We start from the raw sequence: 14,420 nt of genomic DNA, 5'->3' as shown, positions 1-14,420 counted from the left end.
ACGGTCCCTGATTCTAACATTCAAAAACTGCCCGATACGTCAATTAATAGATCTAGAAACGATATGGATTAGAATAGAATAGAAATATTTTTATTCGTGAGCACAAACACAAAAAACAAAATTGTACAAGCAGAGAAACATAAAAAGGAGAAAGTGCCACGAAATGGTCTCACCTCAACATGTTGCTGGCGACTTCCAGCGCTGATCTTCCGATGATTAGATGTGTCACTGTCTAAAGTAACGTTTTTGTCTGAAGAAACGTCACATTTGACACTGACATATACCTATTTTCTAATCCATATCGTTTCTAGATTTATTAACTGACGTATCTTAAAGTTCTAATCGGGTCGGTAGTCGCTGTGACCGAAATCAGTTAACTTATACATATTTAGAGTCCGAGTGAGGACATTTTAAGGATTTAAGGCTGGAATGACCAGTGCCAACTAAAACCACGACCATAATTAGTTCGGTAAAGTCAGCTATTTTTGAAAGCGAGTTATAACTGTTTGTTTTACGGGTATTCCATGAAGCTTCGAACGGAATAGTTGATGCTTATTAGGGAAATTTTCACCATGCATTGCAAATTCGAATAGGGTTGATGAAATTCGATGCATATTCGGTTTTAATTACTGTTTGAGTGTTAAACATCATGTTTAATGAATACTAATATAGAACCAACCATCAACAAAAAGGGATACATGTGTATGAGAATATCAGTTATAAACTTCTGACTATTAATAACTAAATAGTACCTACTACTCATCATTATAAGCAGTGGTGGCCGAGTGGATATGACGTCTGACTTTCAATCCGGAGGTCGCGGGTTCAAATCCTGGCTCGTACCAATGAGTTTTTCGGAACTTATGTACCAAATATCATTTGATATTTACCATTAGCTTTTCGGTAAAGGAAAAACATCGTGAGGAAACCTGCATACATCTGCGAAGAAATTCAAAGGTGTATGTGAAGTCCCCAATCCGCATTGGGCTAGCGTGGGGACTATAGCCCAAGCCCTCTCGCGCATGAGAGAAGGCCTGTGCTCAGCGGTGGGACGTATATAGGCTGAAATGATGATGAATGATGACTACTCATCATTACTTATTTACTCATTTCCTCAAATGTTGAATGAAAGAGATCCTATATGTGGATAAGTTCGCCTTTGTTGTAGGTATTTAATTCACTATGTAACTGTGTTTCTCTTGTTTATTTTTTTATGTACAATAAATAATATAAGTACCTACATTAATTTACTAAAGAGCTTTGATATAAATAATGTCATCGTAACGTTTTAGAAATATTTTTGCTTCCAGAGGGCCTTTTTATCTCGAGAGAATAAGTTTGAGTCGGTACCATAATTACTGTTATAAATATATTAGTATACCTACCTGTTATTTCTTAATATACATTGTGACCATAATATTAAACTATGTTATTAGATTTGTATATTTAAACACATTTCATACGTACGGATAGTGATGGTTGTTCTCGTCTACGTGGCAGCGTGATAAAACCGTCTCCGTCACTTTCTATCCCGCGGTGTTAAAAAGAGACAGTTATTTTATCACGTGGATGCAACCATCCATAATACGCCTGCATGTAAATAATAAATTAGATCTTTAACAATAAATGTCAGAAGCCATTTCTAAGTCTCAATTTTTGCTGTTAAAAGAAAGACATTCATCAAACGTAAAAACAAAAGCCGAAAGAAAGTAGAAAATAAAATATTCTTGAAATAAGCCGTGTAATCCTTTGGACTGTTATAAATGTCACCTTTGTTACCTTGCGTTAGGAGACATTCAAATATGTCGCCGTAAATGGAAAGTAATGTTTCGGCAGGCGGCAGGCACCCAAGAGCTTGCTGTTGTCTGATATTACCTCGTGACGAAGTTGGTAAAATAAAACGAGGTATTCTCCTCTTGTTGATTACTCAAGACTGCGTGATGTAGTCATGCCATCGGTCTATGGGCCCAATTCGAATTTTGAAATAGACATCTATTAGATATCTTTTAGACATCACCAAGATACGATAACGATATGTTTAAGATCTAACCTGTCAAATTTTACATTTGCGCGATTCTGGAGATACTCTTGAACGATTTCCACAGGATATGAGTTAGAGATCCAATTCACATCTAATAGATATCTTACTCTATCTAACGTAAAAGTGACATTGGTTGCCCGAATTGCGCTGCAAAAGAGAACTAGTTGATATCTAAACTATAACGTATCTAGAATGGATCTAGTACGTGTCGTTTCTTGTGAATATCTTGAAGTTCGAATACGGCAGATTACCTCGTGACGAACTTGGTACAGTAAAACGAGGTATTTTCTTCTTGTTGATTACTCAAGACTGCGTGATGTAATTCATGCCATCGCTCTATATCTTTAATAAAATCGAGGAATTTTGTTAATGCTCCACTGAATTTTTAAATCAGTCAGGTACTTAGTCCTTTTGCTATTTTTCAATTAATTTTAAATTATAAGTACATATTCTTGTAAGTAAACGTTTACTAATATGTAAATATCAAATTTTTCAATTTCAATTAATTATTCATTAAATTTCCATTTTATACGTCATCTATCGTCGCTATGTTCTTTGATACATAGACATACAATCTAAAAATGCAATGTTATGTTATTAGGTTATGTGATTAGACATACTCGTATCATAACGAGAAAAAAATGCAATTAAGTACAAAGTAAGCCTTGAAAATACAATCGACAATGTTGCTAGGTACTTACCTATAATGATAATGGTTTAGGTAACTATAATGATAATGGTCAATGTGTTATAGATGAAAATTTTCAAGGTATGCTAGAACTATGAGAATAAGAGAGGCAAAACTGTGAACGGCATTAATAATAGGTATATCATTTCACCCTAATGGGTAGTCTCTAATATCAATAGTAGGTAATCTCACTTTTAGTGATAGATCGCAAACAATTTATATGGCATACAAATGCTGACATAAATTATCTAAATCACCTCATAGGTAAATCAAGTGGTCAGACCATATCTAAGTAAAATGAGCGCAGTATCTTCAACTCTACCTATAAAATGTGTAAATGAATGTAGGGACAATCCTCAATTGGTGGATGGGCGTGCCGAGGGACCCAAATTCATTTAAAACTTTACTCACCCCATCAATCAAAAAACAATCTAAATTGGACAACATTCACGAGTCATTTTCGAAAAATATAAGCGTTTTATTTGCCAGGGGCTCCATTTAAGTAGGATTTTATTTCCCGCGGCAAACCCGTAATATTGATATTATGACAATTAGAGGCAATGTTTTGGAATGCTTTGTTCAAAGAATAAGCCGATAGAATACCTGAACAAGTTACAAGTGGAATCTAATTGGTTTGGCTGCATACTGCTTACGGCGCGCTTCGTCTATTTTAGTTTGTTGTGCACCAAGAGTATGTTTCTCGTTATCTGCATTATTCTTTGACTGGTGTATAAAGTACATTACAAAAATCTATTTAAGTTCCGTTAAAAACCTTTCATTAGCAACCACTAATGGCCATACCATAAAGAAGTCACTGTAGGATATTTATTAAAAAAGTTCGCATTAAAAAGTTTTCTTTAAAATTACGAACGCCTGAGATGAAAATCTGTCTAAATGGAAATGCATTAGTACGGTTCGCTGGACGAATAAGGACAAAACGTTGACAGCAAAAAACACCACAAAAGACTTTCATTTTGCAGGCTAGAATAATTGTTTTTTTAATTATTGGAAAGTGCCAAAGAGTCTTTCAGAAATTGCATATTGTTTTGCTTGCTGTATTGGACACTGGTTAGATGTAAGGTTATTTTAATGAGATTTTCATTTTTTTTTCTTATTTATTTGCTAACTTTATTTATAATTAGTGTCTTGTGTTTAGTCTTCTTAAAAAAGAGAACGATTTTTGTGCTTTATTTCACTATGTACTTACTTATTTATTTTCATAATAATTAGTTTCTTCGCGGTGGTGGGTTACTCAGTTCTTAATTAATGACACGGCATATGTATGTATTAATATAAAATTTTCAGTTAAATGAGGTGAGGTATTTTTAGGCTGATTTGTTATGTTGTCGATTAAATTTTCTATTGACAAAACTTCGTTGTTCTTCTTTGTGTTGTATCTAGGTACCTATTAAGTAATGTCACTGTATGAGGTTCTAAATTTGTAACAAGTTGACCCGATAAAATATCCGGGAAAAATGCCACAAATCGACGTAGGTACATCCCGCCTCATAATACTTCTCGAGAGTTTTTTCTTTACAACAGTGCCCTCTATGAATTCCAGTGAGCAACTCGATCACACCCCCTTAAACGCTACACTACAAGCGATAGCTCTCCCTGTAGGTTGCAACACTCACCGCCCTCTACCGATAATCATTTGCACTGCCTATAAAACCCTTGGGGTAAAATGGAGGAAAACATTCACTACGGGTCGCCACTATACGCAAAAACGTGAATATTTGAAAGTGTTGTTTTTATGGGCCCTATTCGAACAATGCTTAATAAGTAGTCATAGCGGTACTATACCGATCTGTCAGGGCCAAAAGCAATGTTTTTTGGTTTAAGAAATGTCAATTCTGAGACTGACAGATCGGTATAACCGACTTCTGTATTGTATAACCGATCTGTGACTTAATTCTTATAAGCATTGTTATAATCGGGCCGTATTATCTTATTTATCCATTACAGATACTCATTAATTTTCATACAAATAAAAAAACATACAACCGAATTGATAACCTCCTCCTTTTGAGATTTGGAAGTCGGTTAAAAATAATATAATCCCAAATAATACTGAATACAAAATGAATGTTTATTCGATGTTTGGTGTTTGGGTTGGTTATAATCGTATTTTCGTGTTATCTGTATGCATATTGACTGTGTTCGTTAACATTTGAAAATATTATATATGAGTATTTTTGTTTCTGGTTATTAATTTGTTTTCACTGTCCTTATGAGTAGGTAAACTAAGTATCTACATATGTTAAGGACACTAAGTACAGTGACCTCACGAGATAGTCGTGTCATTTAGGGTTCTAGGTAAATTGGAAATTCTGTATCGTAAGTGAACCACCAATTTAGCTAGGATCCCAAATGGCGCAACAGTCGCGGAGCGTGATGGTACAATATTATCCTACGTGTGGCAGATATACGAGTAGATTAGTGAAAACAAATTATAAATAAAAAATATAATGTAAATATTATTACAAGGCGATGTATGTATGTACCTATTGTTACGTGTTACATGTGGTATGAAAAACTCTAAAGTTTCAAACATACTCCTTATTTTTTTTTATTACAATATGTACCTAATAGCGGTATTCATATTACACCATTTGTTAAGATTTTGATCTTATTATTATAAGACCATGACGATCGCTCACACATTGCTCTGGCTCGTGTTTATTGGTGCGTTAGAGACGCACTGCGGTCTTATGGCTCCTCTACACGATGGGCCAACGCCGGCCACTCCAAGGGACGCAGCCATGTGGTAGAATGAGACAGCAATATCACTTGCTCCCTCTAAGGCATAAATGCGTCCCTTGGAGTGGCCGGCGTTGGCCCATCGTTGTGGAGGAGCCATTAAGGTCTTATCATAACAAAATTAAATTTTTAAACTGTGAAATAAGAATACTGCTCCTAACCTTAATGTTTCGATATTGTTTCAGATGTACAAAGTGTTTGATGTGATATTATGTATGGGATACCCCCTGAGTTAGCCCCCTGCCCCCATGCCCCATGCAACATGCCTCAGTCCCCCTCGCCTCGGCTGCGAAGCTACAGGTCCAAACTACCGGCATGATAGCATGACCCTCACCTAACCCCCTACGCTTTCATGGCTCCTCTACACGATGGGCCAGCACCGGCCATTCCAAGAGACGCACCCATTCGGTAGAATGAGATAGCAATATCACTTGCTCCCTCTAACGCATAAATGCGTCCCTCGGAGTGGCCGGCGCTGGGCCATCGTGTAGAGGAGCCATCAGGACGGGCCACACCGACATTTGACGAAACAAATACGCAACTGGGTGCTTCGTTTTTGACAAAAAAAAAGCCGACCAGTCATGATCACCTTAGTTTTACCTGATCGATGGCTATATTGGCTATTCATCAGGTAAAATTGTAATATAGGCTTCATTCATATTTTAAAGGTACATCAGAATTATATAGACTGAACTGGCTTTTTTGCAGGCGTGTAAATATTGTGCATTCGACTATTTTATTAAATAGCTTTAAAAGTATCAACAATTTTTTTTCCGCCAGTTTATTTTTAATTCTGGATACCATTAAAGACGGCAATTTGTGCTGTGTAATTGATTCGTCAACATTTTGAATGTTCGGGTGTGGGCGGTTCTTTCTTCTGCATGACTAAAGTAATGATCACCCCACTGGGTTTAACCTGTAGGCAAAAGACGTAGGTAAATATCACCTACTTTGTGCCGTGCCTAATATGTAACTATGTCGAAAACTTAAAGGGCCATATATAATATAGGTACTGTAAAAGGCTATACGATATACGTGCAGATAGGTAATTCGCAATTCATATCGATTTAAAATACTCCCTTCGGTCGTGTTTTAATTTATATCGCGAAATTCCTACTTTTCGCACTTGTATCGTAAACGTACTACTATGACATTAGTGACAGGCCACAAATAAACATGCTTTATCCTATACGCTAGTTTTAGTTTTTTTAATTCGAACATAATTTTGATCTACCCCACTGAATTTTTTTATTATTAGTTCTGACAATTCTAACCTAAGTAATGATAGATAAATAATCATATTTCAAGTGCTAATTATCAGTTTCTGAATATTTTGAATAATTATAGTGAAATACACTTTGTACGTGGCAACTATTTTCAAATAGAAATCACGAATGTTCAGTGCGACATAAAATAGTAGAAATTAGATGAGGGCACCACTTTCTACGTAACTGTTACATTTTTGACTTTTAATGCTTTTAAACATGGCAACAATTTAATATGGAAATTTTTTAGTTCTATTTTATTTAATTTCTACTATTTTATGTCGCGCTTGCACCAGTTACTTCACTGTGTGACTCATACATTTCCAGAACTGACAATACGCTTATTATAAGTTGATCAAAGTAAACCCTACTTAAATCTTAATTGATTTAATAATGGGACATATCCATGATATATCAAGTAACAGGCCGATTTGAGTCTTAATTATTCGACCTGTATCCAATATGATACTGATCAGATAGTGTCAAAATCAAAACTGACGTTTTGGGTTGAAGAAATGTCACTTTTGACAATGGGATTTAACAATGGGATATATCCATGATATATCAAGTAACAGGCCGATTTGAGTCTTACGGCCCTATTCTAACTTTAACACTAGAGATCATCTAGAGATGAATAAGATACGATATCGAGAAGATATAGTCATTTGTAAGTTAGATATGTCAAATTTGACGTTTCCGCGATTCTGGAGGTCCTCTTGAACGATTTCGACAAGTTTTGACTTTGATATCCAAGTCACATCTAGTCGATATCTAATGTAAATCTAGTTGATCTCTATATCGTCTCTAGATCTTGTGATTATCTCGTTTCCCGAATACGCGTGTTAATTATTCAACCTGTATCCAATATGATACCTACTGATCAGATAGTGTCAAAATCAAAACTGACGTTTTGGGTTGAAGAAATGTCACTTTTGACACTAACAGATCAGGATCATATCGAAAACAGATCGAATGACTAAAATTTGAATTGGCCTGTTTCTGCTCGATTCGAACTTTAAGATACGTCTATTAATATATTTAGAAACAATATGGATTAGATGTGTCAGTGTCAAAAGTGACGTTTTTGTTTGAGGAACACATTTGACACTGACATCTAATCCATATCGTTTCTAGATCTACTAACTGACGTCTTAAAGTTCGAATCGGGCCGTTAGTTTACTACGTTGCAGGTGTAGTATTCTCGTAGTACGTGCTACGCCGTAGATGCTCTACGGCAGCGGTCGGCAACCTTTTAGCAGCCAAGGGCCACATAGTAGTTAACGGAGGTGACGCGGGCCGTACTTTGTTAATAATATTTATGAATTTATGAGACATTGTCGTTTGTCACTATTACACACCAAATAGCCAAGGAGGCTCTCGGGCTGCATGCGGCCCGCGGGCCGCAGGTTGCCGACCGCTGCTCTACGGTATTTAATTACAGAGCTTGCTGCAGTTTCTATAGAGTTATAATAGCTTTCCATGTGACCTTATAATTGTAGTTCAAGAGCTGTAGTTAGTTAGTTATTAGCGAACTCTGAACTTTCTATCGTAGTTATTTATGAGTTTATAATCTCATTATTAACGTATTTCTAGGCTGTTTGGAAAGTTTTCAATGATTGGTTATCGAACTTTATGGAATTGTAATTGTTCCGAACTATCGACATAATTAAATTATTAAAACAAGATTTCATAAGCTCATTTTGTCGAGGTTTAAATCGAAGTTACTATGAATTTGCCTTGTGCGTAAAATCAGCATACTAATAAGTAATAATAGAGTATCGGCCGGATTCGAACTTTAAGATACGTCAATTAATAGATCTAGAAACGATATGGATTAGATGTGTCAGTGTCAAAAGTGACGTTTTTGTTTGAAAAAAACGTCACATTTGACACTGACAAATCTAATCCATATCGTTTCTAGACCTATTAACTGATGTATCTTAAAGTTCAAATCAGGCAGTATCTAAGATACTCTATAGTTTACAATTCTCTAATAAATATAAATTAACGAAAATGTGTCACGTCATTTGAATCGATTTTGATATTATTAATCTTATATTAAAAATAATTTGTTATGAAACGTTTTATACGTTACAAAACGAGCATATTAAATGTAGCCAATATAAAAAAATATTTTATTAGTGATTAAGCTTCTTGTTATTTTACATTAATGCAAAAAAAACATTTAGAGATCATAATATAATAGATGTCAGTTCATTGGTTGGTAATTAGGATGCCATAAAATTATGGGACACGTAGGTACTTTCAGTTTTTAAATAAGTTATTTACTATTAAACACACACAATCACTGCACATACACACAAATAGTAAGTAGAGTCAGTAGCTAAACTAATCAGCTTGCACCTAGATCTGTAGCCAAAGTAACTTATTATTATATAAATAGTTAAATATTTATGTAGATATACAGTCAGCAGCAGAAGTTGCTAAGCGGGCCAGGTGTTCAAAACGATCTTGACGCGATTATATTGTTAAGATTATATTGTCAAGGTAATTTTAAACACCACGCCCGCTTAGCAACTTCTGTTGCTGACTGTACCTACACAAAAACCATCTGTCTGTCAACATACGCCTAATTATAATAATATGTCCATTGCGAACAAACATGTGACTGAAACTGAATAGGGGGTATTATTGACGCTCGAGCAAGTGTACATCAAAATAACATAGAGTGCCGCCGGGTGGTATTCGTTCATCCGGATAACCGGTTGATAGGCGTATCTAACATCACGCGTCGACGGCGGTATTCAATAACCGCTTATTAACCGGGGCTTTATTCTTCAATGTAAATATATCATGTCAAAATGATATCGAGAACGTTGTCATCGAGCGATAAAACTGAACCACATGCGTGCAAGTGCGACACTAAAGTGACAATTGAATTTGTATTAATTTGATGTCGAATTTTCGTTTCTGAATATAATCAAAGCACACCTCTGCTGAATTTGTTAATAGAACTGTGATTTCAGTATTAATATTCAAATGCTTTGGACAGGATTATACATTATTTACCTGTATGTAATATGACCGTTTTCCACCCCGAAGGGAAGAAAACGGATATTTGAGGTCTTGCCGAGGCTTGACCTTTCGGAGATTACCTGTCTTACCAATACATGCAATTGTGCTGAGTAGCTAACACCGGATCGAGTCTGAGAACGCGGCGCGGCCGCGCACGGGGTGCGGGACGCGCGGGGAGGGGCGCCGGCCGGCAAGCAAGCGACGAGTCGCGCGCGCTTCATCAGTACCTACATTCAATGCCGGCAAGGCCCTTACTCAGGTCAAGCCTCGGCAAGACCTCAAATATCCGTTTTCTTCCCTTCGGGGTGGAAAACGGTCATATTTAAGGTCTGTGCCTTCGGCTTGACCTTTCGGAGAAGTGTTTATCTCCTGCCGGCGACCCCAGCGTACTGTGACCTTAATAAAATTGATAGGTTGATGTACTTTCAGAAATAATAAAAAAACAATTAATGTTCCATAAAAAGACTTATTATTCATATAAAAAACACCAAACAAAAACAGAACGAAACAGTATTAACAATGAGATCCACCTCATTCAGTCAACCTCTGACTGGTAGCAAAAAGAAACAAAAATAATAATAAAATCAGACTTCTGACAAAAATAAAGTGTACTAATGAGTATAAGAGCACTTATAAGGCCTTAATCTTTTATAACAAAAACTTTCTAATTCAGCTCTAAGAGCTACCCTTATAAAATCACAGATTGTAACTACCTATGAGATCTTGTTACTACTTACACATGTAATCAGTCAAATAAACACAAGTAACACAACCATGTTATTAAACAGCTTTAAATGACTCATTTAAAGGACCCACCCCGCCAATACTATATTTTGACTTATCCACTTTTTTACAGTAATGTTTGAAAAAGTTGATTGAACCGCGCCAGTTTCCTTTTTCCAAAATACGATCCAGTGGAATTTCATTTTGATAATCATATGAAGCTACAGCCGATCGTATAGACCCAGGCCCACATTTTATGCCAAGATCGGAGAACGGCGCTTTTAGCCAACCTGCGATAATCGTTCGAGACGCCGCTTTTACTACCCCCCTAGTAGATATGAACAAGTTGTCCAAACCGTGACAACTTTTCCTTCTAGCCTCAGAAACAGAGATCAGACGACGAACCCATCTAACAACATCCAAAATTTCGTCGTTTCTACTTTTTAACTCACATCCTGACTGTTGCCTACTAGCCGAATCTGTTTTGGATCCAAAAGATGGCCAAAATATTATAGATGTATTCGAATCGGAAAAGAAATCTCTACCTATTGATAGTAATGTTAAATCATGGATCCTTCGCCCAGATGCCAGCAACAAGAGAATAGCCGTATGTCGAGAAACTTGAAATATACTCGCTGGATCTGGAGGGTGATCCTTAAGCCACTGGAGCATATCCTCAATATTCCAAACAGAATTAGATCGTTTATTACTCGAGCAGGCGGATTGCTTTAAACTTATCGCTTTCAACATGTATTTCACCAAAGGATGCGCAGACAGCCTCATTTCCTGTTCCGGATCAGATAATGATACGATTGCCGATTTTTGTACTAGAATTGAAGGGTAACTCAATCTTTTGCAGCGATTCAAGTATCCTAAGTAAGTCGCTAGCTGCTGTGGCCGAGGCCTGTTAGGCTCTACTCCATTCTGATTACACCATCTCCTCCATTGTGACCACGCTGACTTGTATGTCTTCCAGGTAGATTGACGCCAGGCTGTCAAGAGAAGGTCGATATCTTCGGGATCTAAACCGTTAATCAATTTACTCCACCCCGTATCTTCCAAACCTCCAAATGAAGATTGTTTACATCCGGTGGAGTCCTGTTTGTCGAAAGATCCGTGAGATGTTGGTCCAGATTCCATATTCGAAAAGGTGGCGCCAATGCTCGGCTCCTCACATCTGCCCTCCAGAATACATGCTCCCACCGAGGAACGACAAGCAGATAAATCCCCGATGCCCTGTTCAAGTGCTGCAGCACTCTTGGAACCAGAGGAGGAGGCGGGAACACCCAGGCCAGCTCGTAGTCCCATATCCTGCTGAAAGCATTCACAAATAACGCCTGATCGTCCCTTGCATCCATCGTTGCATAAACCGGTACCACTTTCGACTGGTATGTCGCAAATAGATCTATTTGTGGGATGCCCCATTTCATAAACATCCGAGTTGTCACAGTTTGACTGAGATGCCAATCTGGCAAACTCTTGTTCCTCGACAGGCAATCCGCTATGACATTGTAGCGACCCGGGATGTAAAACGGAACTAACGTCACTCTCAACTCCTGAGCAAGCATTAATATCTTTTTCGTTAGATCTAACAACGTCAGCGAGTTCGTCCCTCCTTGATTCCTCAGATAGGATATCACCGTTCGATTGTCTGCTTGCAACATTACCGTTTTCGTGGCAATGGTTGTTTGACAACACTCCAATGCTATTAAGACGGTGTGAAGTTCCTTGCGATTGACGTGCCATAGCTTCTGAGCTGGAGTCCATAAGCCTTCTAGAGTTTTTCCGTTGATTTGAATGCCCCAACCCAGATCTGACGCGTCCGTAGAAAGAAAAATTGAGGGTTCTTCTTGAAATATTCGTCCGGGTTTCTCCAAGTTTTCTAGCCACCACTGGCAATCCATCAGGGCAGACACTGGCATTAGTCGTCTGGTCGATGGCTGGTCTTCGGAGAGAAGTCGGCCGGCTCGTTGCAAATTTCGCGTGAAGAGGCGACCCAGTGGAACCACTAATGATGCGAAGCCTAGTTTGCCGATCAAAGAAGATCCTTCTTTCCAATTCCAGCTTCTTCTTGTCATCATCCTTTGTAGAATTTTTTGAATGTCGCTTCGCTTTGATTGAGGAAGTGACTTCAGATTTTGCGAGGTGTCCCACTGAACACCGAGAAACTCCATCTGCTGTGTGGCTTCTAGTACTGACTTCTCTCGATTTACTGTCCATCCTAGGTGACTTAATAGATGAATTGCTGACTTTATGTGGCCGTTTAAAACCTCTGGATTTTGATGCGCAAAAAGGAAGTCGTCCAGATAAACCAGAACCCGTATGTCTCTTGACCTTAGAACACCAGCTACCCAGTTGCTCAGACGAGAAAATGCCAACGGTGCCGTTGCGAGCCCGAACGGGAGAGAGGTCATCCGATATACTTGACCCTTGAAAGCAAAGCAGAGGAACCTTCGATGGCTTTCTTTGATAGGCACGTGGAAATATGCTTGAGACAAATCCAGCTTTCCCATAAAGTCTCCGTTCTGTAAGAACTCTGGAATCTTGTTTTGGTTTATCAGTCTGAACTTTTTGGGTTGCAGATACAAGTTTAAGCACTTCAGGTTGAAAATCTGACGAATTTTGCCGTTTTGCTTTGGAATGAGGAAAATTTGAGACAGGAAACCCGCTTCCTCTGTTGTTCTCTCGGCTACACCTTGGGCTATTAAACTTTTTATCTCTGATTCCATTAACTTTGAGGTTTTGGTTGAAAAGGCTTCTATGGTTCTTTCGTTGAAGGGTATTGACGGTGGCTTTTTTACGAATGGAATAGAATAACCCTGTATCGTTTTTAAAATCCAGGGAGGTGCCCCGAGGTCCTTCCAAACGTGCAGGTAATTTCGCAACTGACCTCCCTGGAACCTCACTTCAGAAACGTCGAACTTTGCCGTGTCGGCGAGTGCGGTCGTTCGACTTCTTAGAGTGACTCGTTGAATCACTCTGGCGCTTGCGAAAGGATGAGGTGGTAGCACCTGGTCGAGACTTCCATTTTGGCTCCGAACTCTTAGAAGGTCGAGATGTGGTAACCGTTTCTGAAGTGTTCCGGTTCTTTTTAACAATTTTCCGGTTTGTAAAATGGTAAGACTTGCCCGATCTTGAGGGAAATATTTTATAAAAACCGCCTTCATCTTTTATAAACTCTGACAATTTCCGTTCGTCAAAGAGACATTCTTCTGACGGCGGTATATCCTGCAGCTTCCCTGATAAGTAGTCTGACCCAGCTTTAAAATATTTTCTGCGCAAATCTATCGCCTCTGACCTGCGAGCGCATGCCAGGTGAAGTAAATCATCTGAGGTACTCTTAAACTGAGATGACGGGTTAGACAGAGCTTTCTTCATCTCGTCAAGTAAAACTTTATCTTTTGATAGGACCTTCTGTATCTCTTCCCCCAACGCCTTACGTTGTTTTAAGAGGCCGTGGGTAATAGTACCCAACACATCGTCCATTCTTAACAACAAAGACGAGGTGAATGACTTTTGAGTCAGCCGCTCTAGCGGAGAGTTGACTTTTAAGCCGCTGAATACTGGGCTTGCCTTTAACCGCTTCTCTACCTCCTTATATTTGATCTTATTCCAGGACTTGGAACCTAACTTTTGGCAAGCCATTCCTTCGGCTTTAATTTCTGCCGTCGGCTCGGGAACAGGGGGCTGCTCCTCTCTAACTTCTGGTAGAAAAAAATCCTCCTGAGAAACTGGATCCGGTGGGCACCAGGACTCCTCTGTACGCTCGGTTTCTGCTACGGATGAGGCCCCTGAGAAATCATCTATATCGTCCTCTGACTCGCTATACCGGCGTTGGTCGCGATTTGAAAAAGTAGGGGGCAATTCCTCCCTCTTTTCCAGTCTGTGCAAGAGCTCCGCGAACATA

The sequence above is a fragment of the Cydia fagiglandana genome, chromosome 15 (assembly GCF_963556715.1).
Source record: "Cydia fagiglandana chromosome 15, ilCydFagi1.1, whole genome shotgun sequence".
NCBI classification, from domain to species: domain Eukaryota; kingdom Metazoa; phylum Arthropoda; class Insecta; order Lepidoptera; family Tortricidae; genus Cydia; species Cydia fagiglandana.
Note: the sequence above shows the minus strand (reverse complement) of the source record.